This window comes from Zea mays, chromosome 5, assembly GCF_902167145.1.
Source record: "Zea mays cultivar B73 chromosome 5, Zm-B73-REFERENCE-NAM-5.0, whole genome shotgun sequence".
In the NCBI taxonomy this organism is placed as follows: Eukaryota; Viridiplantae; Streptophyta; class Magnoliopsida; order Poales; family Poaceae; genus Zea; species Zea mays.
Window position 1 is genome coordinate 206,003,049 of NC_050100.1, and position 26,444 is coordinate 206,029,492.

The 26,444-nt window shown below is 54.2% G+C and overlaps 1 pseudogene; it reads left to right on the plus strand.

Moving 5' to 3' along the window:
* The first annotated feature begins 1,483 nt into the window (after nt 1-1,483).
* Nucleotides 1,484-2,872, plus strand: LOC103628811 (uncharacterized; annotated as a pseudogene).
* Nucleotides 2,873-26,444: the final 23,572 nt, after the last annotated feature.

The following is a 26,444-nucleotide window of genomic DNA, read 5'->3' on the forward strand; positions in this document are numbered from 1 at the left end:
CCTTATAGATGTCTGCCACTCAATGAAGAGACAGCAGAACACCACAACCTAAATAAAAGTTTTTTCATAGAAGGGTTCCCATCACCAGAGGAGGACGGCACCACGGTAGCGAGCCGTATGTTGTTTTCATCTATATATTAGCTATTTGTATGTGCTTTACAACGGTTCGAGGGCTCGCTCTACACTATTTTTTGCGCGGGCAGTAACGGGTTATGTGGGTGTTGGGAGTTCACAGGAGTAGTAGCTGAGAGAGCATTGTGCAAGCGCTGGGCTGGGCCTATAGGGCATTGGGGCCAAGGCGGAACACGTGTGCCAAGAGAACCAATCAGGACATGTTTGCACCAGGTGATCACATTAGATTCTTAATATTAAAGTATAGATATAGAAATATATTTTGCATATTTGGGGGTTTATTTTTAAAATGCATACTTTTAAATCAATCCAGTGGTGAGAGGGACGGAAAGAGGCTAAACTCTCTCTTTTGTACTATGTCGAGTCTATATATTATATATTTTTTGAGTATTCGGTAGGTTCACTTTAGTATTCAGTGTATATTTTTTAGTTCTTGTTTTACTATTTCACGTGTTATAAACCAGAACATATTTATTACGCATAATTAGGTCGAATGATTTTTAAACACGACATAGTTAAATTGTCCGGTCCATAAATTATATAGACGTCGAGGAAGGTTGTTGCCACCTTGGATCCATATGAATTACTTCTTGTTAAAAGACACTAGAAATTGGAGCCTCCTCCGCATTCGGCGGGGCTTCCGCCCACCGCGTCTCGCCACGTGTGCCAATGGACGCCGTCGCGTTCCCGCTGTCGCCCGCACCGTTCCTCGACGACGACCTCGATTTCGGGGACTTCACCTTCGCCTCCGCGCCGCAGCCGCAGCCGCCCACCGCCGCCTTCGCGGCCTTCGACGACTGGGGCGACTTTGTGGCAAGCGGGCTCGGATCCGACGCGGGCACATCTGCCCCAACGGCCGCGCCAGCCGCCGCTCCCTCCTCCTCGCCTTGGGAGAAGCCGCGGGGCCCGCTGCCCCTCTCCCTGTTCGGCGTCGATGCCGCCGCCGACGGCCAGTAGGAGGAGGTAGGGCCGGCCGGGCCGCCGCCGATGGCCACGGCGCCCCAGTGCGCTCTGTCCGTCCCATCCAACGGGTCGCGCCCCGCGGATCTGAAGGACCTCATAGCTGGCCTCTACGGATCTCAGCCGCCCCACACCGCCGACGCGGTCCCGCAGGTGAAAGCGTGCTGTTTTTTCATCCTCTCGTGTCTCGTGTGTGCGAGCGAGCGTGCGCCTCCCTCCCCATCTCGCGATCCCAGTTCGATCCGCTCGCCCGCTCTACCGATCCGACCCGCCCTCCGCGGCCAGGCAATTCGGCCGCCGCTGCTCGGATTCGCGTGGGCTCGCCCTCAGATCCGCTCTCCCCGGCGCCCCAAACCCTAGATCCGCCGCTGGTCGTCCCACCGCCGCCGCCATGTTCTGGCGCATGACTGGCCTCTCCGCGGCCTCGCCCGTGAGTTCCCCTTCGTCTGAGGGGGGCACCCAGTCGGCGGAGCCTCAGTCCGTTTCCGCAGGAGGAGGTACTGGTCGAGGGGGCAAGCGCAGGGGGCCCGGGTCGTGGCTCCAGTCGATTCGTCGTCTGCCAAGGGGAGCGCTGCGGTGGGGGAGGAACGCGGCGGCCTCTGCCAGGGAGCCCTCGATCCCGCCGCGCGGGGTGGCGGTGGATCTCTCGCCCCACGGCTCCGGCGGCGCGCATGCGGAGCGGAAGCCCAGCTTCCGCCGCTCGTGCGAGTGGACGGCGTCCCGGGGCCCGAGCAGAGGCTCCCTGCCCCTGCAGCCGCCCCGCCACTCGTGGGACGGGTCCATGGTGGGCAGGGCGTTCGCGTGCTCCTTCGCCTGCTTAGAGGAGCGGGAGCCCCCGGATGGGGCGACGAGGAGCAACGCGGAGGAGGCGGTCGGGGAGACCCGCGCCGCGGCTGCTGAGAGCACGAATGGCGGACACTCGACTGATGCAGGGGGCGATGCCGATGAGCGCCGTCTCAGCGGAAGGAGGTCTTGTGACACTGGGACGGAGATGGCCGTCTCTAGTGCTGGGAGACGGAGGTCCAACAGGTGGAGCAGGGTGTGGGATCGGAGCATAACCAGTCCTCTCAAGGAGTTCCGTGAGGAAAGGGGAGCATGTCCTCGAGCGCTCCCTCTCGGAATCGAGGAGGGAGATCCGGAGGGGTAAAAATGCGGAGGCAGCAGACATGGGCGGCGAAACTCAACCCAGCCGCAACGGACATGTGCCGGGCAGAGCGAGCCAAAGCGCAATCCGAAGCTCACAGGCTGCAAGCAATGCGGATGTGCACAGTTTTCCGGACCGATTGGCTCAAGAATAGCAAGATTGGCAGGAGCAGGAGCGTGCATTACACATCTCCTGGGAACCTAGACAACGGGATGCTTCGGTTCTATCTGACACCAATGAGAAGCTCCAGAACTGCGAACAGGGGGAGGAGGAGAAGTTCGCGCTTGTTTGCGTGAGGACTTTTCGGTTTCATATAAGTGGCTCAAGTAGAGCGTTAGCCCATGCCATGCGTTTTTTTAAAGATGGCAGCAGCAGAAGCAACTTTTCTTTGGAATCTACTTGGTTTCTAAGGATTGGCATCCTCGTAAGTTGTCTGTCGTATTCTTTCTTGTAGGTGACTGTTTGATCCCAACTTAGACTCAAAGAAGCTTCACTGTTAGTTGCAGATTTGCTGCTCATTTCTTTTTAAAATGTTTCTTATAGATGGAATCTGGACACACCTGTGCAGATTAGTATCACAATGTAATTATTTTTGTTGATAATAATATTTGCACCATTTGTTCCGAGAGTTCTCAATTCTTCAATCTTATTCAAAGAATACGCTGTTCTAAATCAATATTTTACCCTTCATAGTTCATAATCATATGCATGTTTATCAGTCGTTGAGGAAACTTACAAGCTAAAGAAATCTCAACTGCTGTTAAATATGATTACTTGATTAGCATTTAGCCTAGGAATGACCAGACATCAAGGACCACTTACTACAGTCTACTAATCTATACATATAGGCAAAAAGCTGCATGTGGGTGTCCCATTGAGCCCCTTCTCCTTCTGCTTTATGTCAAATATTTGTTTCCTATATTTGCTTGTATCTGACATTTTTTTCTGTTCATATTTGGGCTGTCATTAGGCTGCAAAGTGTGCGACCACTGCCACATGCTCTTCGTTAGTACTCGTAGCCTATACATGGCATGACCAGGTTTCTTTCATGTGGGTTGCTATCTCCTATCATCATGCTCAAAAAAATCTCATAGATGAGGCCCTTGTGCTGTGCATAATTCTTCCATCTGGATTCTCAATCCAGCATGTTTTTACACTGAAATAGACTTGGTAATGGATCAAGTATGAATCATCAACTGCACATGCATTTGCATAGCACGATTATGTTTGTTTAGTCAAGTTGAATCATTATAGACTATTTTGTAGGATTGAAGTTTGTGCTTGCTACTGTAGATGTTTATTTATTTATTTGCTAGGAGATCCATCGCACAACTGTTCTGACAACTTATAGTGGGATTGTCTGTTTCTTTGTTGAGGAAAATGCTAAAATCTTTAGCTTAGAAACTTGAGTTTCTCAAAATATCAGTGTACATTTGCGGAAGGTAGTTGTGGTGGTTATGATTGGCACTGTATCGAATCTGAGACTTAGAGCTGTAAATGAGAAGCTATTATTATTATTATTATTGTTTCTTTTCTTTTGCTTCAGCATAGTATTCCATATATTATCTACTTGGATTAACATGATTGCACTAGAGTACAACATAAGGTTAGTCTATTTTGATATGATAAGGTTAGTCTATTTTGATTACTCAACCGCTTGTATATAAAAATGGTTTCTGTTACATTCATCCCATTGTACTCTCAAGGGTTGCAATCTCTTATTTTAAAATAATTTGTGATGTTGTTTGCAACTTTGTACCGTGTGGTTGTAGAGGAGGAAGATAAATCACAATCTGTTGCTTCTGGGTGCTTGATGAAGTTCAGAGCTGTCCAATCATGAATCATTAAGTAACGTGTTGTGTCCATTGCCATGACAAGCTTGCATTCTTCTATTTCAAGTGTTCCTTCTGTGCTTTCCCAGAAGAATGGCCTATATGTTATGTGACATTGTCAATTTAAGTTAGAGAAGATACTAAAATTTGAACACTTATGTTTCAAATTTTACCTGATGTGCATTCCGACTTGGATTTGCCTAGGTTCTTAATACCTGAGTTAGTACCAAGCCAGTGAATGTGTTTCTCGACAGGGAAACAAGTGCTAGCTCTCAAATATGAATATTGTAGTGTTAGGCATGGAATGGTTAGGAGCATGCTACTATATGATTTTAATGAGGAGTCCTGGTTTCATGGATGGATATTATTTGTAATAATTCAGTGCACTGTTAGATTTGCACTAGATTGCAAAAGCGAAACCAAAGTTGAGCCTTAGCAGTACATAAGCAACTTCTGTTGCTGGTCTTCTTTGCCAAGAAAGAAACATTTATTTTAATCTTTCCTCCAAAAAAAATGTCTGCCAAACGGAAGGAGCTGAGACTTCTGGACTGTGGGGGTCCTATGGTTCTATCTGGATGCTGTATATTGACATTTCCTGCATGTTAGTTGGCATCTGCCCTTGCCTGTTCTTCACCTGACTAATTGTACCGGATTCATTTGGCTCTTTGTTGAACACTTCACAGGTAAATATAGACAGTTTTTTCTTCAGCAGCGGTATTACTTCTTGTTAAAAGCCACTAGAAATTGGAGGCTCCTCCGCATTCGGCGGGGCTTCCGCCCACCGCGTCTCGCCACGTGTGCCAATGGACGCCGTCGCGTTCCCGCTGTCGCCCGCACCGTTCCTCGACGACGACCTCGATTTCGGGGACTTCACCTTTGCCTCCGTGCCGCAGCCGCCCACCGCGGCCTTCGACTGGGGCGACTTTGTGGCAAGTGGGCTCGGATCCGACGCGGGCACATCTGCCCCAACGGCCACGCCAGTCGCCGCTCCCTCCTCGCCTTGGGAGAAGCCGCGGGGCCCGCTGCCCCTCTCCCTGTTCGGCGCCGATGCCGACGACGACGGCCAGGAGGAGGAGGAAGGGCCGACCGGGCCGCCGCCGATGGCCACGGCGCCCCAGTGCGCTCTGTCCGTCCCATCCAATGGGTCGCGCCCCGCGGATCTGAAGGACCTCATCTTCGCCGCCACGACATAACCCTGGATAGGGCGCCCGTAAGGGCGCCGTCTGTTCTAGTTACCATGTAAATATACATACAACTAGCATGCTAGTACACTATTACCTCGACATTACTGGATTCGGCACATTCATGAATCCCTGTACAGGTGTGAGGATAAGTTATATGCTAGTAAAACTAAGTTAAATATTCTAATGTTAAAACTAAGACAAATAATTCATTTACACATGAAAAGTGATTTTGAGGTATTAGTGTAGTTAGAAAGATATATTTCAACGAAATTGAGGCATGCACTCCAAGAAATTTGACTCTCCACTGTAATTTTGCCAAGACAACAATAAAAAGGGGATCAAATATAAAATGCAGGGGCCAATTTCGTTGAAATATATCTTTCTAACTACACTATTACCTCAAAATCACCTTTCATGTGTAAATGAATTATTTGTCTTAGTTTTAACATTAGAATATTTTACTTAGTTTTACTAGCATATAACTTATCCTCACACCTCTACAGGATTCATGAATGTGCCGAAATCCAGTAATGTCGAGGTAATAGTGTACTAGCATGCTAGTTGTATGTATATTTACATCGTAATTCATATGAATCCAAGGTGGCAACAACCTTCCTCGAGGTCTATATAATTTGTGGACTGGACGATTTAACCATGTGTTTAAAAATCATTCGACCTAATTATGCGTAATAAATGTTTTCTGGTCTATAACGCGTGAAATAGTAAAACAAGAACTAAAAAATATACACTGAATATTAAAGTGAACTACCGAATACTCAAAGAATATATAATACCCAGACTCGACAGAGTACAAAAGAGAGAGTTTAGCCTCTTTCCGTCCCTCTCACCACTGGATTGATTTAAAAAGTATTCATCTTAAAAATAAAACCCCCAAATATCCAAAATATATTTCTACATCTATACTTTAATATTTGTCGGGAACCATAATTAGGGGTACCCTCAAGGCTCCTAATTCTCAGCTGGTAACCCCCATCAGCACAAAGCTGCAAAGGTCTGATGGGTGCGACTAAGTCAGGGATCGATCCATTCGAGGGACTCGATCACGTCTCGTCCGAGTCCAGCCTCGGGCAAGGGCAGCCGACCCCGGAGGATCTCCGTCTCGCCCGAGGCCCCCCCTCCAGCGACGAACAAACTTCCGGCTCACCCAAGGCCCAGTCTTCACCAAGAAGCAACCCTGGCCAAATCGCCACGCCAACCGACCAAATCGCAGGGGCATTTAATGCAAAGGCGGCCTGACACATTTATCCTGACGCACGTCTTCCAGTCGACAGAGCCGAAGTGACCGCAGTCACTTCGCCGCTCCACTGACCGGCCTGACAGAAGGACAGCGCCGCCTGCGCCGCTCTGACTGCTGTGCCACTCGACAGAGTGAGGTTGACAGGCAGTCAGGCCCGACCTCAAGCACCATAGGAAACTCCGCTCCGCCCGATCCAGGGCTCAGACTCGGGCTCAGCCCCGGAAGACGGCGAACTCCGCTCCGCCCGACCCAGGGCTCGGACTCGGGCTCAGCCCCGGAAGACGGCGAACTCCGCTCCGCCCGACCCAGGGCTCAGACTTGGGCTCAGCCCCGGAAGACGGCGAACTCCGCTCCGCCCGACCCAGGGCTTGGACTTGGGCTCAGCCCCGGAAGACGGCGAACTCCGCTCCGCCCGACCCAAGGCTCGGACTTGGGCTCAGCCCCGGAAGACGGCGAACTCCGCTCCGCCCGACCTAGGGCTCTGACTTGGGCTCAGCCCCAGAAGACGACGAACTCCGCTTCGCCCGACCCTAGGGCTCGGACTTAGGCTCAGCCCCAGAAGACGACGAACTCCGCTTCGCCCGACCCCAGGGCTCGGACTTAGCCCTGGCTTCAGCCGACGGTCTCCGCCTCGCCCGACCCAGGGGCTCGGACTCGACCTCAGCCACGCAAGACAGACTCGACCTCAACCTCGGAGGAGCCTCCACATCGCCCAACCTAGGGCGCGGACCGACCACATCAACAGGAGGCGCCATACCCTACCCCAAGCTGACTCAGGCTACGGGGAACAAGACCGGCGTCCCATCTGGCTCGCTCCGCCTGACAAGTAATGATGGCACCCTGCACGCTCTCTGACGACGGCGGCTCTCAGCCCCCTTACGGAAGCAAGAGGACGTCAGCAAGGACTCAACAGCCCCGACAGATGTCCTTCCGCCAGGCTCCAGCGCTCCTCCGATGGCCACGACACCACACGAACTGGGTGCCAAAACTTCTCCGGCTGCCACGATGGCATGTACTTAGGGCGCTAGCTCTCCTCCGCTAGACACGTTAGCACTCTGCTACACCCCCATTGTACATCTGGATCCTCTCCTTGCGCCTATAAAAGGAAGGACCAGGGCCCTCTTACAGAGGGTGGGCCGTGCGGGGAAGAGGACGGGACAGGCGCTCGCGTGAGGCCGCTCGCTCCCTCTCCCGCGTGGACGCTTGTAACCCCCTACTGCAAGCGCACCCGACCTGTGCGCGGGACGAACACGAAGGTCGCGGGATTTCCACCTCTCTCTCTCGCTCCGGCTGCCTTTTCTTCCCCCCTTCGCGCTCCGTCTCGCGCCGACCCATCTAGGCTGGGGCACGCGGCGACATTTCACTCGTCGGCCCAAGGACCCCCCGGTCTCGAAACGCCGACAATTGGCGCGCCAGGTAGGGGCCTGCTGCGTGTTGACGAACAGCTTCCCGTCAAGCTCCAGATGGGCAGTCTCCAGTGACCTTTCCAGCCCGGGACGGTGCTCCGTTTCGGGAGTCTTGAGTTCATGTCCCTCGACGGCAACTACGACATGGTACTTCTTCCCCCGCCGTGCGACAGCGACAATGGCGACCGACAGCCCGTCCGCCGGCGGCGGAATCAACGACGTCTTCCCTGCGTGGTGGAAGAACGACATTCGAGCTCACCCCACCCTCTCCCCCGCCGTCGGAGGAGGAGGCGGGGCAACCAAGGCCAAGTAGGAGGCGGCACCTCGTCGGCTGTCGAGCAAGTCGACGGCGTCGGCACCCCAACGGAGGGCACGTCGGACATCGACCTCGCGTTTGAGACGAAGACGAGCGCCGTCTCCCCGCAACACGCCAATTCCGAGCAAACGGACGACGCCAGCACGCTCGCGAAAGGCTTGTTGGGCGTCACCTTCATACCTGAGACGACAGTACAGTCAGTCCCTGACGTGACTTCATCACCGCCCGTCGACCAAGAGGTACCGACCGATTCCCATCTCACGCCTCTTGGATTCAGCCTCGACCCGCCGAGCGGCTTCGCTTTGGCGGGCGCTCTCGTAGAAGCGAGTCCGAACCCTCTGGGGTATCGTATGCGGTCACCCTGGGACTGGCTGACGGACGTCTCGACCTACGGGCCCTCGGGGTCCGAGGAAGATGACGAGCCCGACTTCTGTTGGGACTTCTCCGGACTTGGTAACCCCAGTGCCGTGCGGGACTTCATGACCGCATGCGACTACTGCCTTTCCGACTGTTCCGACGGTAGCCACAGCCTCGGCGACGAGGACTGCGGCCCAAGTCGCGAATGTTTCCGCGTCGATCTAGGGGGTCCCTCCGAAGGCAACCATCTTGGTATGCCGGAGAACGGTGATCCCCCTAGGCCTGTGCCTCGCGTTGACATCCTACGGGAGTTAGCTGTGGTCCCCGTTCCCGCGGGGGGTCATGACCCATAGCTCGAGCAAATCCGCGGGGTGCCGGCCAGGCTCGACGAGGGAGCGGGAGCACTTGAGCCGATCCGCTGGGACGTCGGGCAGGAATGGGCGGGCCAACCTCCGGCCGGAGAAGTGCGCCATCTACCCCAGGGTATCCAGCACCGCATCGCCGACGATGTCAGGGCAAGGCCGCCACCCGCTTCCAGTGGAGTCGGCCAAAACCTGGCTGCAGCGGCAATGCTTCTCCGCGCGATGCCGGAGCCATCAACCACCGAGGGGCGGCGAATCCAGGGATAGCTCAAGAATCTCCTGGAGGGCGCCGCGGTCCGACGGGCCGAAAGCTCCGCCTCCCGAAGGCAGGGGTACCCCTCGGAACATCGCGTCGCGACTTCCCGATTCATGCGGGAAGCCTCGGTCCACACCGGGCGCACGCGCAACACAGCGCCTGCGGCCCCGGGACGCCTCGGCAACGAGCACCATCACCACGACCGTCGGGCCCACCTCGACGAGAGGGTGCGCCGAGGCTACCACCCCAGGCGTGGGGGACGCTACGACAGCGGGGAGGATCGGAGTCCCTCGCCCGAACCACCCGGTCCGCAGGCTTTCAGCCGCGCCATACGACGGGCGCCGTTCCCGACCCGGTTTCGACCCCCGACTACTATCACAAAGTACTCGGGGGAGACGAGACCGGAACTGTGGCTTGCGGACTACCGGCTGGCCTGCCAACTGGGTGGGACGGACGATGACAACCTCATCATCCGCAACCTCCACCTGTTCCTCTCCGTCACCGCTCGTGCCTGGTTGGAGCACCTGCCTCCGGGGCAGATCTCCAACTGGGACGACCTGGTCCAAGCCTTCGCCGGCAATTTCCAGGGCACGTACGCGCGCCCTGGGAACTCCTGGGACCTCCGAAGCTGCCGGCAGCAGCCGGGAGAGTCTCTCCGGGACTACATCCGGCGATTCTCGAAGCAGCGCACCGAGCTGCCCAACATCACCGATTCGGATGTCATCGGCGCGTTCCTCGCCGGCACCACCTGCCGCGACCTGGTGAGCAAGCTGGGTCGCAAGACCCCCACCAGGGCGAGCGAGCTGATGGACATCACCACCAAGTTCGCCTCTGGCCAGGAGGCGGTTGAGGCTATCTTCCGGAAGGACAAGCAGCCCCAGGGCCACCCACCGGAAGATGCCCCCGAGGCGTCAACTCAGCGTGGCGCCAAGAAGAAGGGCAAGAAGAAGTCGCAAGCGAAACGCGACGCCGCCGACGCGGACCTTGTCACCGCCGCCGAGTACAAGAATCCTCGGAAACCCCCCGGAGGTGCCAACCTCTTCGACAAGGTGCTCAAGGAGTCGTGCCCCTATCATCAGGGGGCCCGTCAAGCACGCCCTTGAGGAGTGAGCTATGCTTCAGCGCCACTTTCACAGGGCTGGGCCACCCGCGGAGGGTGGCAAGGCCCGCGACGACGACAAGAGGGAGGATCACCAGGCAGGAGAGTTCCCCGAGGTCCGCGACTGCTTCATGATCTACGGTGGGCAAGCGGCAAACGCCTCGGCTCGGCACCGCAAGCAAGAGCATCGGGAGGTCTGTTCGGTGAAGGTGGCGGCGCCAGTCTACCTAGACTGGTCCGACAAGCCCATCACCTTCGACCAAGCCGACCACCCCGACCGCGTGCCGAGCCCGGGGAAATACCCGCTCGTTGTCGACCCCGTCATCGGCGACGTCAGGCTCACCAAGGTCCTCATGGACGGAGGCAGCAACCTCAACATCATCTACGCCGAGACCCTCGGGCTCCTGCGTGTTGATCTGTCCTCGGTCCGGGCAGGCGCTGCGCCTTTCCACGGGATCATCCCCGGAAAGCGCGTCCAGCCCCTCGGACAACTCGACCTTTTCGTCTGCTTCGGAACACCCTCCAACTTCCGAAGGGAGACCCTCACGTTCGAGGTGGTCGGGTTCCGAGGAACCTACCATGCAGTATTGGGGAGGCCATGCTACGTGAAGCTCATGGCCGTCCCCAACTACACCTACCTCAAGCTCAAGATGTCGGGCCCCAATGGGGTCATCACCGTCGGCCTCACGTACAAACACGCGTTCGAATGCGACGTGGAGTGCGTGGAGTATGCCGAGGCCCTCGCCGAGTCCGAGACCCTCATCGCCGACCTGGAGAGCCTCTCTAAGGAGGTGCCAGACGTGAAGCGTCATGCCGGCAACTTCGAGCCAGTGGAGACGGTTAAGTCCGTCCCCCTCGACCCCAGCGGCGATGCCTCCAAGCAGATCCGGATCGGCTCCGAGCTCGATCCCAAATAGGAAGCAGTGCTCATCGACTTTCTCCAGGCAAACGCCGAAGTTTTCGCGTGGAGTCCCTCGGACATGCCCGGCATACCGAGGGATGTCGCCGAGCACTCGCTGGATATCCGAGCTGGAGCCCGACCCGTGAAGCAGCCTTTGCGCCGATTCGACGAAGAAAAGCGCAGAGCCATTGGCGAGGAGATCCACAAGCTAATGGCGGCAGGGTTCATCAAAGAGGTATTCCATCCCGAATGGCTTGCCAACCCTGTGCTTGTGAGAAAGAAAGGAGGGAAATGGCGGATGTGTGTAGACTACACTGGTCTAAACAAAGCATGTCCGAAGGTTCCCTACCCTCTGCCTCGCATCGATCAAATCGTGGATTCCACTGCTGGGTGCGAAACCCTGTCTTTCCTCGACGCCTACTCAGGGTATCACCAAATCAGGATGAAAGAGTCCGACCAGCTCGCGACTTCTTTCATCACACCCTTCGACATGTACTGCTATGTCACCATGCCGTTCGGCTTGAGGAATGCGGGTGCGACGTACCAGCGGTGCATGAACCATGTGTTCGGCGAACACATTGGCCGGACGGTCGAGGCCTACGTCGATGACATCGTAGTCAAGACGAGGAAAGCCTCCGACCTCCTTTCCGACCTTGAAGTGACATTCCGATGTCTCAAGGCGAAAGGCGTGAAGCTTAATCCCGAGAAGTGTGTCTTTGGGGTTCCCCGAGGCATGCTCTTGGGGTTCATCGTCTCCAAGCGAGGCATCGAAGCCAACCCGGAGAAGATTGCGGCCATCACCAGCATGGGGCCCATCAAGGACTTGAAAGGCGTACAGAGAGTCATGGGATGTCTTGCGGCTCTGAGCCGTTTCATCTCACGCCTCGGCGAAAGAGGCCTGGCTCTGTACCGCCTCTTAAGGAAGGCCGAGTGCTTCACTTGGACCCCTGAGGCCGAGGAAGCCCTCGGGAACCTGAAGGCGCTCCTCACCAACGCACCCGTCTTGGTGCCTCCCGCTGCCGGAGAAGCCCTCTTGATCTACATCGTCGCGACCACTCAGGTGGTTAGCGCCGCGATCGTGGTTGAGAGACGAGAAGAAGGGCATGCATTGCCCGTCCAGAGGCCAATCTACTTTATCAGCGAGGTACTGTCCGAGACCAAGATCCGCTACCCACAAGTTCAGAAGCTGTTGTACGCGGTGATCCAGACGCGACGGAAGTTGCGACACTACTTCGAGTCTCATCCGGTAACTGTGGTGTCATCCTTCCCCCTGGGGGAGATCATCCAGTGCCGAGAGGCCTCGGGTAGAATCGCAAAGTGGGCGGTGGAAATCATGGGCGAAACAATCTCGTTCGCCCCTCGGAAGGCCATCAAGTCCCAGGTCTTGGCGGACTTCGTAGCTGAATGGGTCGACACCCAGCTCCCAACAGTTCTGATCCAGCCGGAACTCTGGACCATGTTCTTCGACGGGTCGCTGATGAAGACAGGGGCCGGCGCAGGCCTACTCTTCATCTCGCCCCTCGGAAAGCATCTACGCTACGTGCTACGCCTCCACTTCCCGGCGTCCAACAATGTGGCTGAGTACGAGGCTCTGGTCAACGAGTTGCGGATCGCCATCGAGCTAGGGGTCCGACGCCTCGACACTCGCGGTGACTCGCAGCTCGTCATCGACTAAGTCATGAAGAACTCCCACTGCCGCGACCCGAAGATGGAGGCCTACTGCGATGAGGTTCGGCGCCTGGAAGACAAGTTCTACGGGCTCGAGCTCAACCACATCGCCCGGCGCTACAACGAGACTGCGGACGAGCTGGCTAAAATAGCCTTGGGGCGAACAACGGTTCCCCCGGACGTCTTCTCCCGAGACCTGCATCAACCCTCCATCAAGATCGACAACACGTCCAAGCCTGAGGCACCCTCGGCTCAGCCCGAGGTACCCTCGGCTTAGTCCGAGGCACCCTCGGCTCAGTCCGAGGCACCCTCGGCCCAACCCGAGGCACCCTCAGCTCGGCCCGAGGTACCCTCGGCCCCCGAGGGTGAGGCACTGCGCGTCGAGGAGGAGCGAAGTGGGGTCGCACCTAATCAAAACTGGCAGACCCCGTACCTGCAGTATCTCCACCGAGGAGAGCTACCCCTCGACCGAGCCGAAGCTCGGCGGTTGGCGCGGCGCGCCAAGTCGTTCGTCTTGCTGGGAGATGGGAAGGAGCTCTACCACCGCAGCCCCTCAGGCATCCTCCAGCGATGCATTTCCATCGCCGAAGGCCAGGAGCTCCTACGAGAGATACACTCGGGGGCTTGCGGCCATCACGCAGCACCTCGAGCCCACGTTGGAAACACCTTCCGACAAGGTTTCTACTGGCCGACGGCGGTGGCCGACGCCACTAGAATTGTCCGCACCTGCGAAGGGTGTCAGTTCTACGCGAGGCAGACCCACCTGCCCGCTCAGGCTCTACAGACGATACCCATCACCTGGCCTTTTGCTGTGTGGGGTCTAGACCTCGTCGGCCCCTTGCAGAAGGCACCCGGGGGCTACACGCACCTGTTGGTCGCCATCGACAAATTCTCCAAGTGGATCGAGGTCCGACCCCTAAACAGCATCAGGTCCAAACAGGCGGTGGCGTTCTTCACCAACATCATCCATCGTTTTGGGGTCCCGAACTCCATCATCACCGACAACGGCACCCAGTTCACCGGCAGAAAGTTCCTGGACTTCTGCAAGGATCACCACATCCGGGTGGACTGGGCCGCCGTGGCTCACCCCATGACGAATGGGCAAGTAGAGCGTGCCAACGACATGATTCTACAAGGACTCAAGCCTCGGATCTACAACGACCTCAACAAGTTCGGCAAGCGATGGATGAAGGAACTCCCCTCGGTGGTCTGAGCCTGAGGACAACGCCGAGCCGAGCCACGGGCTTCACGCCGTTCTTTCTAGTCTATGGGGCCGAGGCCATCTTGCCCACAGACTTAGAATACGGTTCCCCGAGGACGAGGGCCTATGCCGACCAAAGCAACCAAGCTAGTCGAGAAGACTCGCTGGACTAGCTAGAAGAGGCTCGGGACATGGCCTTACTACACTCGGCGCGGTACCAGCAGTACCTGCGACGCTACCACGCCCGAGGGGTCCGGTCCCGAGACCTCCAGGTGGGTGACTTGGTACTTCGGCTGCGACAGGACGCCCAAGGGCGGCACAAGCTCACGCCTCCCTGGGAAGGGTCGTTCGTCATCGCCAAAGTTCTGAAGCCCGGAACGTACAAGCTGGCCAACAGTCAAGGCGAGGTCTACAGCAACGCTTGGAACATCCAACAGCTACGTTGCTTCTACCCTTAAGATGCTTTCAAGTTATTCATATACCTCGCTCCCACGCAAAGTTTAGTCATCAAGGAAGGGTCAGCTTTGCCTCGGAAAAGCCCGACCCTCCCTCGGAGGCTAAAAGGGGGGAACCCCCTCTGCGTCGAATTTTTTCCTCGAAAAAAGATCCTTTCTGCCAGAATGTCTTTCGTGCTTTTCGACTACTTCGAAAGTGGATCCTGAAAACGACGGAGTACACGTAAGCAGCCAAGGCTGACCAAGCCGAGGGACTCCTACGCCTCCGGGATACGGATACCTCACTCATCACCTTCTGCGATAAGTAACTCGCGTTCGGATAAGCGATTCCGCGGACCGAACAAGTCTTCACGCTCGAAAGCTCCTCTGCCGAAGCGATTCTTCGGGCCTTCTCGACTGCGTCGGTGGCAGAACCCTATGGACGGGCAAGGGTGCGCATAAGCAGCAAGGCCGACTGAGCCGAGGGATTCCTATGCCTCCGGGATACGGATACCTCACTCATCACCTTCCGTGAAAAGCAACTCTCGCTCGCACAAGACAATTCTGTTACCGACGAAAAAGTCCAGATACTCAAAACAAGAGGAAAAGAAGCGCAGCTTTACAACATGGCGAGGGTGTGTTTGGGCCTCGGCGGCTGCAGAAAACACACGCTACAAGATAATCCGATCCTGCAGGCTCGGATCTTGACGGTTGAAGGGAGCAGCAGCACCCTCGGCGTCAACTACACCTTCGACGAGGTCCGGCCTAGCCTCGAACGGCGACGCGGTCCGAGGATCTCCACTCTGAAGGACGACATCATCATCATGCCCGGGCCATCGCCGCCAGGGTCTTCTCCAAGAATCCGGCTCGAGCAGGCGGCTCGGCTGGTCGCCCCGAGGCCTCGGCCAGCTGTCCCCCGAAGACATCAGCCCGGCCCGAGGCCTCGACAGATCAACTCCAGCGTCGGTCCCGCTAACGGACGACCCGGCCAGGCTCCGGCCGACCAAGTCTTCTTTTCGAGCCAACTCTGCCTCTGTCCATGCTGACACAGCTACCCCTGGCTTTGGCTCATCGAAGAGCGGCCGAGGGGTTCCTTTAACTAAGCAAGAGAAGCCTCGGACAGTAAGGTCGACCGAGCCGAGGGACTCCTACGCCTCTGGGATACGGATACCTCACTCGTCACCTTTGTACGGGGCGACTCACGCTTGGGGAAGCGGTTCAAGCAACCGACGGGCGAGTCTTAGTGCTCGAAAATGAGGAAAAAACATGGCTCCGCGCCAAAAATACATACACGTTCAGACCCCAACTCGGCACACTCCCCTCCCTAGCACTGATGATGAAAATCCTTGAGGCTGAGGGAGGGGCAGAGGCCGCAGCCCGGTTTGCTTTCCCCCGCCATCGAACTGGAGGTCACCGTCCTGGGTGACCGCCGGCGGAGGGGTGCAGCCGGGCTGCATGATGAAAATCCTTGAAGCCGAACGATGGCTGAAAGGTACCAACTCCCACGGAGTTGCGTTCCTCCAACGACAAGGCAGAAGGATTGCGAGTGTCCCCCATCTGGGGGCTCGGAAGGTGGAAAGACACAATGCATAAGGGAGCGCAAAGACATGGTCGCCTTCCAAGGGGGTCACCCTCCTTTTAAAGGCGACTCTCCCTACTTGCGTCCCCAGCCGTCGTGGGCTGAGTCTTCTCCAACACGCTCCAAGGTCCTCCCCCTACAGCGCGGGGGCTGGGTCCCACGCGTCATGCAAGCTGGCCTAGAGCAGAAGAAGCCAAACCGCCGCGTGCAGTGCATGCAACCGCCCAGCGATTACGAGCATTCCTCCGCTTTCGCCCAGACCAGCGGGCGAAAGGGCGGGCAGCCATGCAGGCGGCATGCAACCGTGCCAAGTGGGCGCCCCCCTCCGACTTCCAACGCACCCAGCGCGGGGGCCCACGCCCACGCGTCACGCAACCGGCGCGCCGGTCACTATGTGCAAGCAACTGCACCGCCACTCGCACCACTTCCACGCCTCCTCGACTGCGGAACCAGTACCGCTACTCGAGGCAACCATGCGTACAACCCAGCAGTGCCAGCCAGGCGCGAACGGTCAATACGGCCAAAAATGGGCCAGCAGTAATGGCGGTGGCAGGCGGGCAGGAGCAGCGGTCACGTCGTCAGCCAAGCTCACGTCCCATCCTGGGGCAGTGAGAGAACCCTCTCTCACGGCGTGAAGACGACGCGCCCGTGTTCCGTTCCTCGAACGGCTCACGCACGCGCAACGGCCACCCCGCGAACCGCCCGCTCTGTCGCATTAACTCCGCGGCGGGACAGGCGGCGCCTCTGGCAGGAGAAGCAAGCGACGCTTCGCCTTCGCCATAACGACCGCGTCCAAAAAGGTACGCCGCGTCATTCGATTTCATATCCTTTTCCTTTTCCTCTTTCTCTCTCTTACAACAGGGACCGGGAAAGGGGGATACCCCGAAAAGGATCCTTCCCCATGAAGGAAACAGGCTCCGAGCCTCCCTACTGACCAGGGGTTCGAAGGTTGGCCCCTCGGAGGGGTTCAACAGCCGCCTCAGAGCGCGTGGGCTCCACACCCACTACTGGTCAGAGGTTCGAAGTCCGGCCCCTCGGAAGGGTTCAACGGCTGCCTCAGGCCACTCGGGCTCCGCGCCCACTACTGATCAGGGGTTCGAAGGCTGGCCCTCGAAGGGTTCACAGCCGCCTCAGACATAGAGCGAGGGATGACCCTGGGTACGTTCGATACATAACCAAGGCTCGGGCTATGCTCCCGAGGTACCCTAGGACATTTCCGAGACCAGCGGGAACGATCTTGTAACGGAATCCCATCAGAGGGAGGCATCGAGCCCTCAGACCCCGTCGACAGGGGACCGGGTCCGCCAGATCACCCGCAGGTACTTTTGGGCGCGCCTCTGGGCCTCTAGCCGACCCCTAACAAATGGGGCACGGACGTCCGCTCGGATTACCCGCCAGCAGCTCACCGGAGACACCATGTTCGGCGCCCTCCGATGGCAACATGGCGCTTCCCCCCCTCCTCCTTGCGAAAAGGCGACGCTGGGGCGTATGTAAAAAAGTCGAGTCTGTCCCTGACCGTCCTCTCGCCCTGTGCAGAGGCTCGGGGGCTGCTCTCGCAAACCTGGCTCCGGCCAAATCGTTGACAGCGTCAACATACTAGCCCGAGAACTTGGGACCCGACCGTGCACCCGGGCTACGGCCAGTTCGCATGAGGGAACGACCAGACCAGCCGAAGCATTGCGCGAGGCATTAAGACCTCGGAGGAGTCAAACCACTCCTCCGAGGCCTCGGGGGCTACACCAGGCGGGTGCGCTCGCGCGCACCCACCGGAACAAAACGCAACCGAGAAAGGCTGGTCCCCTTGCAAAAAAGTGCGACAAAAGCCTCCAAGCGAGTGTTAACACTCCCTTCGAGGCTCGGGGGCTACTGTCGGGGACCATAATTAGGGGTACCCTCAAGGCTCCTAATTCTCAGCTGGTAACCCCCATCAGCACAAAGCTGCAAAGGCCTGATGGGTGCGACTAAGTCAGGGATCGGTCCATTCGAGGGACTCGATCACGCCTCGCCCGAGCCCAGCCTCGGGCAAGGGCAGCCGACCCCGGAGGATCTCCGTCTCGCCCGAGGCCCCCCTCCAGCGACAAACAAACTTCCGGCTCGCCCGAGGCCCAGTCTTCACCAAGAAGCAACCCTGGCCAAATCGCCACGCCAACCGACCAAATCGCAGGGACATTTAATGCAAAGGCGGCCTGACACCTTTATCCTGACGCACGTCCTCCAGTCGACAGAGCCGAAGTGACCGCAGTCACTTCGCCGCTCCACTGACCGGCCTGACAGAAGGACAGCGCCGCCTGCGCCGCTCCGACTGCTGTGCCACTCGACAGAGTGAGGCTGACAGGCAGTCAGGCCCGACCTCAAGCACCATAGGAAACTCCGCTCCGCCCGACCCAGGGCTCGGACTCGGGCTCAGCCCCGGAAGACCGCGAACTCCGCTCCGCTCGACCCAGGGCTCGGACTTGGGCTCAGCCCATCTGGCTCGCTCCGCCTGACAAGTAATGATGGCACCCCGCACGCTCTCTGACGACGGCGGCTCTCAGCCCCCTTACGGAAGCAAGAGGACGTCAACAAGGACTCAACAGCCCCGACAGCTGTCCTTTCGCCAGGCTCCAGCGCTCCTCCGACGGCCACGACACCACACGAACTGGGTGCCAAAACCTCTCCGGCTGCCACGATGGCATGTACTTAGGGCGCTAGCTCTCCTCCGCTAGACACGTTAGCACTCTGCTACACCCCCATTGTACATCTGGATCCTCTCCTTGCGCCTATAAAAGGAAGGACCAAGGCCCTCTTACAGAGGGTGGGCCGCGCGGGGAAGAGGACGGGACAGCCGCTCGCGTGAGGCCGCTCGCTCCCCCTCCCGCGTGGACGCTTGTAACCCCCTACTGCAAGCGCACCCGACCTGGGCGCGGAACGAACACGAAGGCCGCGGGATTTCCACCTCTCTCTCTCGCTCCGGCTGCCTTTTCTTTCCCCTTCGCGCTCCGTCTCGCGCCGATCCATCTGGGCTGGGGCACGCGACGACATTTCACTCGTCGGCCCAGGGACCCCCCGGTCTCGAAACGCCGACAATATTAAAAATCTAATGTGACCACTTGGTGCTAACAGGTCCTGACTGGTTCTCCTGGTACACGTGTTCCGCCTTGGCCCCATGACCTATAGGTCGAACCCAGCGCCTGCACAACGCTATCTCAGCTACTGCTCCAATAAACTCCCAACACCCACTCAATTTTCGAAATGCCTCAATTTGGAGGAGAAAAGAGGTGGTTTGGAGTGTATATTGATTTAATTATGTAGCCTTCAGCCCTCTTTAATGGTTTATTTCAATAAGCTGTCAATATTAATGAATGTGCCGAAATCAAGAGGGACTTTTGCTTTTATTCTTTTCTTGAAAATTAGTTGTCAATGAACATAAAATCCCATTTGTTCGACATTTCAAATCATAATGCCAAAGTACTTTAGTGTTAAGGTTTTACTAGACTGGTTCCCATGCGAATCTTTTTAGAGATGCTTTGAACGACAATTTTGTTTTTAAAGTGTCAAAGAATAAGAGATCAAACCTTATACTTACTATAAGTTATAAATGAAGCACACATATTGTGACAGGCCTCCCGAGTTATCGGGCCCACGTGTACCAATCATTGCCTTGAAGGGCTCACATGGCTATGCACGTGTACGAGGTAACTGAACAAGGCTATCACGAGTTCAACAACATGTACTCACTATCCCAAGGATCTCCCACATTCATGCATATTACAGTAATCACACTCGATACGCACACTTCGGAGATAGAGCAGAAGACTTTACAAAACATATGTTACATTTCCAAAGCTCAAGTTTTACAACACAAGAAGAATTGTAATTATTACAAGTCCTGATAGTATCCAAAGTGCATAACTTATTATAATAATTGGAAGGGTGAAGCCTTTCCATAAAAGATACACATAAACATTCTAAGCTTCAAGGCCTCCACATGAAGTAACTAACCAAAAGATAAGGGAATAAAACTTCTCCTGCAAAAAACAACAGGGGATAAAACCCTAAGTATGCAATTACTCAGCAAGACTTACTGGACTAAAGAAAAGACTCTCAAAGGTATGCTAGCTGATTGGGAATCAAGGTAAAGTTTATCAACGATCAAAGACTCCTTTTTGCAGAAAAGCTTGCTACGAGTTGATCCTTAAGCCAATTTTATTTCACTAGTTAGGTTATTACCTGAATCTATATTTGTCTGGTCTAGTTCAAGCACTTGGCCTATACTAGCTGCATTTTATTCATTCTCATATTTCACTTGCTAACTACGATGATGGTCACAGGGATGAGTCTCCATAACCAAGGAGCAACGACGATTCGAACCGATTATACCCAGCTAGGGATCTCTAACCACACGACATATGTAGCACTTAACCCTTGCATATGTCAATCGTTCCCACAGAGTCCTCCACTACATGAACAAGTCCGCGCCACCCGAGAGCACATTACCCTATCAGGCGTGCTACTATGCTAGGAGGGTACATGCTACTCCCGCCATCTCTCTACTCACAGTGTGCGATTGTCTCTTCACGTATGGAATAGTCGGGTTGTCCATTTGTGTCGATTAAGGACTGTACCATTGACTGGCCTGTTGTGGTTGAGACTTTGCAACTAGCCACATACCCTGTCCCATACCATACCAGGGTATGTGGCTAGTTGCAAAGTCTCAACCACAACAGGCCAGTCAATGGTACAATCCTTAATCGACACAAATGGACAACCTTGTCTGCTCAGCGTCTGGTCTTGATTTATTTAAACTATTTTCCCATTTTTGGTACCCGGCAGGGGTACTCTTTTCGAGTGACGAGTCCACTCCGGCCGTAGAGGATTTATCACCTTAGTTTATTTTGATTTTTGAATCAAAAAGCTCATAACCAATGTTCCACATCATTCTTTTGAAAATAAAGGAATTTTAGTTTCTAAGCAGGGTTAAGCATTATCAATTCTTTTTATAAATCAAGGATCAAGTTATAGTATTCAAATTCCAAGGAATGGTAATGCATCAATATTCATCACACAACTCCTATCACCTAATCTATACTACTATATTAAGGTAGTAACGTCAGCGTCCACACTACCATGCCCCCGCCTGCCCTCGCCCTATCCGTGATCCCTCAGCCATCACCACGTCGATCCCCCGCCATCATCGCCCCGGCGCGCGTGACAGTGCCATGCCCCCGCCCCCATCCGTGATCCCCCTGTCACCACGCTGATCCCCCGCCGTCGCCACCCCGTCGCGCACAACACGACGAAGATGACGCGGTGAGGCCATTCCCCCGCCCCCACAATGCCGAAGCACCGAGACAACCGACATTGGAGCGCGCCCTTCACCACCCCCTCCGTGCCCGCCCCTCCCCTCCCCGCCGCGCCCGCCCCCGAGATTGTCGCACGCCGTGGCTGGAGTTCTGCGCCCCCTACACCCTCCCACACGATATCCCCGCCGATCTGTCCTGTCAGGAGGTCCTGACCCCACCACCCAGATGCCTGCATGCACGCCATCGATTTCGTCTGCCTGAACTCCCCACTGCCCCCATTTCTTCTCCACCAGCTCTTCATCTCAACTGTGGCCCCCCTACCCGCAGTCGACCTCCAAATCCTCTGCCATCGATTCGTGGCCGCCAACGCGACGAGGGGGCGGGGAGGGTGGGCATGGACAAAAACTGGCTCAGCGGCGGTGTGTTGCTCGACGCGTCTAGGAGCTCCCGACGACAAGCCTCTAGGATGCTGGTCATGATGCGTGGGCTCACGAGGATGTTCGTGGTGCACAACGATAAGAGCCGGGCACACAGGGATGAGCAGAGCACTGCCTTTGCCTCTACATGTACATCTGTCAGCCCAAACATATGAGCTGCTAGGTATCATGTTCTTTTTTCCATGTCTATCTATCCCTCACCCATGTGGATATTGTGCCAGTGTTTTGATGGCGCCTTACAATCTTACTGAAGCAGCAGTTCTGGATTCCCTCATTTCATAAGCGAATCTTGAGAATAACAGGTATAAGAAGACCCAAAGAGGAGCAAAATCATTGATGGATGCGATCTGATCCTGAGGCGCAAAGCTGATGTCAGATTTATGTTGGTTCAGTAGATTTATGCTGGTTTGCCTGTTCTCCTTGGTCAGTTTCCCCTAACCGATGGAATGGCATGATGTATAGATGTATTGTAGTTTATAAAATGGAATACATTTATGTGGATAAACTACTTTGTTTGTGCGCTGTTGGTAATTTTCATTCATTTTCTAGCAGAGAAGCCGGACCAAACCAACACTATAAACCTCTAGGTATAGTAAATATACAGTTTGGATTAGGATTATGGATTCCTATAATATTTCTTTATGCTAGAATTTTACTCTGTCTATCTTTAGCATGATAAAATCCTATGATTGACTGAGAGCTTAATAATGTTTTGGTCTAAAAAAACTCACAATCAATGACTTTGATCAGATTGGTAATAGTAAGCAATATTATCAGGTTTCACCTTTACAAGGAAAACAAGGACATACAACAGGGCTAGATGGTAGGGGTTCAGGTAGTCTTCATGTTTTATTTCATCAAAAGTACTTCACATGTTTTCTTTTGAGTTGCTCAATTTTCTCAAGTTAATCCACACCTTCCTAGCCCGACATGCCCAGATCCGAGCGGCGGTGGCAGCCGCCTTCCTCGCCTCGCCCTCTGCCACCATGGTCATACGACAAGGGCAGTGACGACAGGAGCATCCCACAGCTTTCCTCCATCGCCAACTTCATCGTCTCCCGCTGATGAAGGTAGTGTCTTCATCTGACGCGAATATACTCTGCTAGCGGTTGGCTATAGAAGTTAGATGTGAGCTATCCACTGATTATTCAAAGAATAAGCATGAATGCTTTTTTGTGATCATGTGATTGGTGTGTTTACCACGTCGCATTAGAACTATGCCCCAACGCAGCATATTGTTGTTGTCCCCAAACTGGATTGGTACTAGAAGTATAGAATTAAAGTACAGAGAAACCCATTGAGCTATTGCTAGAAAATATAGATCAATCTCAACATTTTGCTAGCCTGAGCATTTAATTGGTATATTTGTCCTATGCCAAGGCTTATTCTTCCTACCAATTAGTAAAAGCAATGGAGAAAACAACATATTCTACTCGTCAACAATTATTCCTTACAAAAATCCATTGCTTTACTTGTCAACAATTATTCCTTAAAGAAATCCAATATGACTGAAATTACCTATTGCCAGATATGTGCCCTTCACATTTAAACTTGCCAAGTTCACACTAAATTTCAGCATGGAGCTCCTCATTAAGTTTGGGCATGTTGTGAGCGGAGGTGGCAAAGTGCATAAAGTGGGTACAATTAGATCAACTTAATCTGAATTCATTTTTTAAAACATAAACCAATATAATTCTATGCCAAGAAGTATGTCATATTTACCACTAATATTAAAATCGTCTCATGATCCTATATCATATCAAGTTCATATTTAATCATAACTTAGTTGTTGATGTGACTTTTCTTGGTTCCTGCTAAGGTGCTCTTTTATGAAGTGAAAGTGCTTTGTTTCCTAACTTTAACAATTTCAGGTTTCTTGCTCTTTCAATTGAGAACTTACAGCGATGCTTTGATATTGATTTTCCACACAATTGTTATGAGGCTAATACATATGCAAGATACCTTTTAGAGTATTGCTTCCATAAAGCTCTTCATGAAGTTACAACACGTCCAGATTATTTGGCCGATAAGAATCTTTGCTCTTGATGTTTGATATCATGCTTGCATGGGAAACTCCATATTGTTGTTTTGACTAGCTTTTCAAGAGCTGGGTGTGAGTATCTGACCAAAATTTAGAACGTTGTCTTCATGAGCATAGATGTAAATGATGACAAGTTAGAGAAATCCACTTTTTGGTAGAATCATTGAATGCACAATATGCATGTTGCTTTTCTGACTTCTATCAATACATAAAGATGGCTAACTCAGTCTCTTCTCTGACTATTTACATGAGGCTGGGAAGAAATACGAAGAGGAATTTAGCACATGCCCTCTGTCAGTCCTAATGATGAGCGTGAAGAGCAACACCTAGATATGCAATTTATCCAGGTTCCTAGGATGAAACTTGCATTTTTGAATTGTTCATTATGGCACCAATTGCAATTTTGTCCTGTTGTCGGGATTTCAAGAAATGTAGACAATGGTAGTTTTCAATGAAGGTTTCAATAGGGGCCTCTAGATATCATGTATTCTTACTTGAAAAAGAACAAATACCGTAGCAACGCACGGGCACGGAACTAGTGCATCATTTAAGGTGATAAAGCATTTAAAACACAAGGAAGGGGCAAATGCACAAGGCTTGCCTTTGTTACAAAGAAGAGGTTCTAGATCCTTCTATCAAATAACCAGTTAGATGGCTCCATCCACTTGATGAACAGGCACTGGAGCAAAGTACTCTTCAGCTACCACTTCATCTTGAATCTTCACTCCTTCTGTTGGGAGCTCTCCATGAAATGATATGATCATGGATGCTTATGTTTATGCAGTTTGCAACAAAAATATTTAAAAGCATTACCAGACTACACCTATAAACTATGACTACCAGGGACTATAACACATTAGATTTCATCCATAAACTTACTCCATCTTTTCCAAAGGGATTTATTCATCCTATTTGTGACTTTACAAGGCTTTATAAGCAAAGGACTTCCAAATAGCCTCCAATTTTTACCAAGTGCTTAAATGACCAAAACAAGGTTATTCAAAAATTGCCATAATTTTTGGCACGACACTTTTATTTCTTAAATCCAATCCTATTAATTAGACCCAATAGCCAGAGCAATGAATCAGCTCACCTTAATCCAACCCAACTCAACAAATGTGAAACAATATGGTTCTCTAGTCCAGACCTTCTGTCGTGCGCTTGGTGAGTGCCACACTGATTTAACATTCATCACCATAAAGGATCTTCAATCACGTATCTAGGGCCTTGACCAGAACATAGACATGCTGAGAACACTAGGTCAAACCACAGTTCAACACATGAATTTTCAACTCATATCAACTGATTAAGACGTTCTCACGTTCAACAAAACTGGTGCTTGCGCCCGGTGGCGACCAACAGATCATCGACTTCGAATGGCATCTCTGCACAAACACACCTGAAAACATGGCTAGGACGAACCACAGCGAGATGGGGACGACCAAACTGCTCATTCTATCGAGCAGGTGGCACGTGACGGAAGATGAGCATGCACCCAATGACGGAAGCTGGAGGAAGCATGCGCACGACACAGTAGCAGAGCCGAGTGGAGGGGCGCTGATTTGGAAGGGAGCACGGATGACCGAACCTGAGAGAGTTCGGTGGCAGGTGCAGAACGTTACCAGGGAGCTGGCGAGGTGCTGCAAAGTGAGCACCAAGGGAGCTAATGCCGAGCTGTAACGCCCTGAATTTGGTGGTAGAATTTTTTTCTTCTTTAATACTCACCAAATTCAGACGTTACTCTCTTTTCTCTTCCCGTTTCGCTCCTTCTTCCCAGTTTCAAAGCAGTATAGCGACAGGTGTCTGATCGTGTCTAAACAAAAACCTAAGTTGTCATGGGTGTTGCATCACGCCGAAGCATATTTCTTTTGTCTGATGATTGTGTTTGATTGCGCGTCCGTCTCGTCTCGTTTCGGATTTCATTTTGCTATTGGATTTCGATTAGTGGTTGTGTGTGCCGTTGGTTTTCGACCCAGCCCGGCCCGGCCTGGCCCAGCTCGGCCCTGGCCCGCGTGTCCCTGGCGCCCCTGCCTCTCCCCATGTGCACCCCCCTCTCTCCCTTTCCCTCATTCAATTTTCCCGCGCAGCAACTCCCTCTCCTCCACCTCTCTCTCTTCCCCGTTGTGCCCTAGGTGATTTGGTGACGGTGATCGCCAGATTTGGATCCCTGAGGTGAGCTCTCCCTCTCTCTCTCTCCCTCCCTCTCTCTTTACCTCTCTCTCTTCCCTCCCTACGCGCCCCTTCCTTTCCCCTACACGCGCGTCGGCCGCGCGCCGGCGGCCCGTGCCCTCCCTCGCATTCGCCCCCCCGGCGGTCGTGCCCTCCCCCACGGCCGTGCCCTTCCCTATGGCTCGCTCCCCCACCCCGCGGTCGTGCCTCCCCGGTGGTCGTGCCCTCCCCCGCGGCCATGCCCTTCCCCGGCGGCTCGCGCCCTCCCCCGGTGTCCCACGCCCGGCCCCGCACCCCCGCACCCCCGCGACCGTGCCCCTGCCCCGCGGCCGCGCCCTCCCCTGGCGGCCCCTGCGCGTGCCCCCGGCGTGCGCAGTGCGTTCCCGCGCACGCGACCATCGAGTGTGCGACACTTAAATTTTGGTT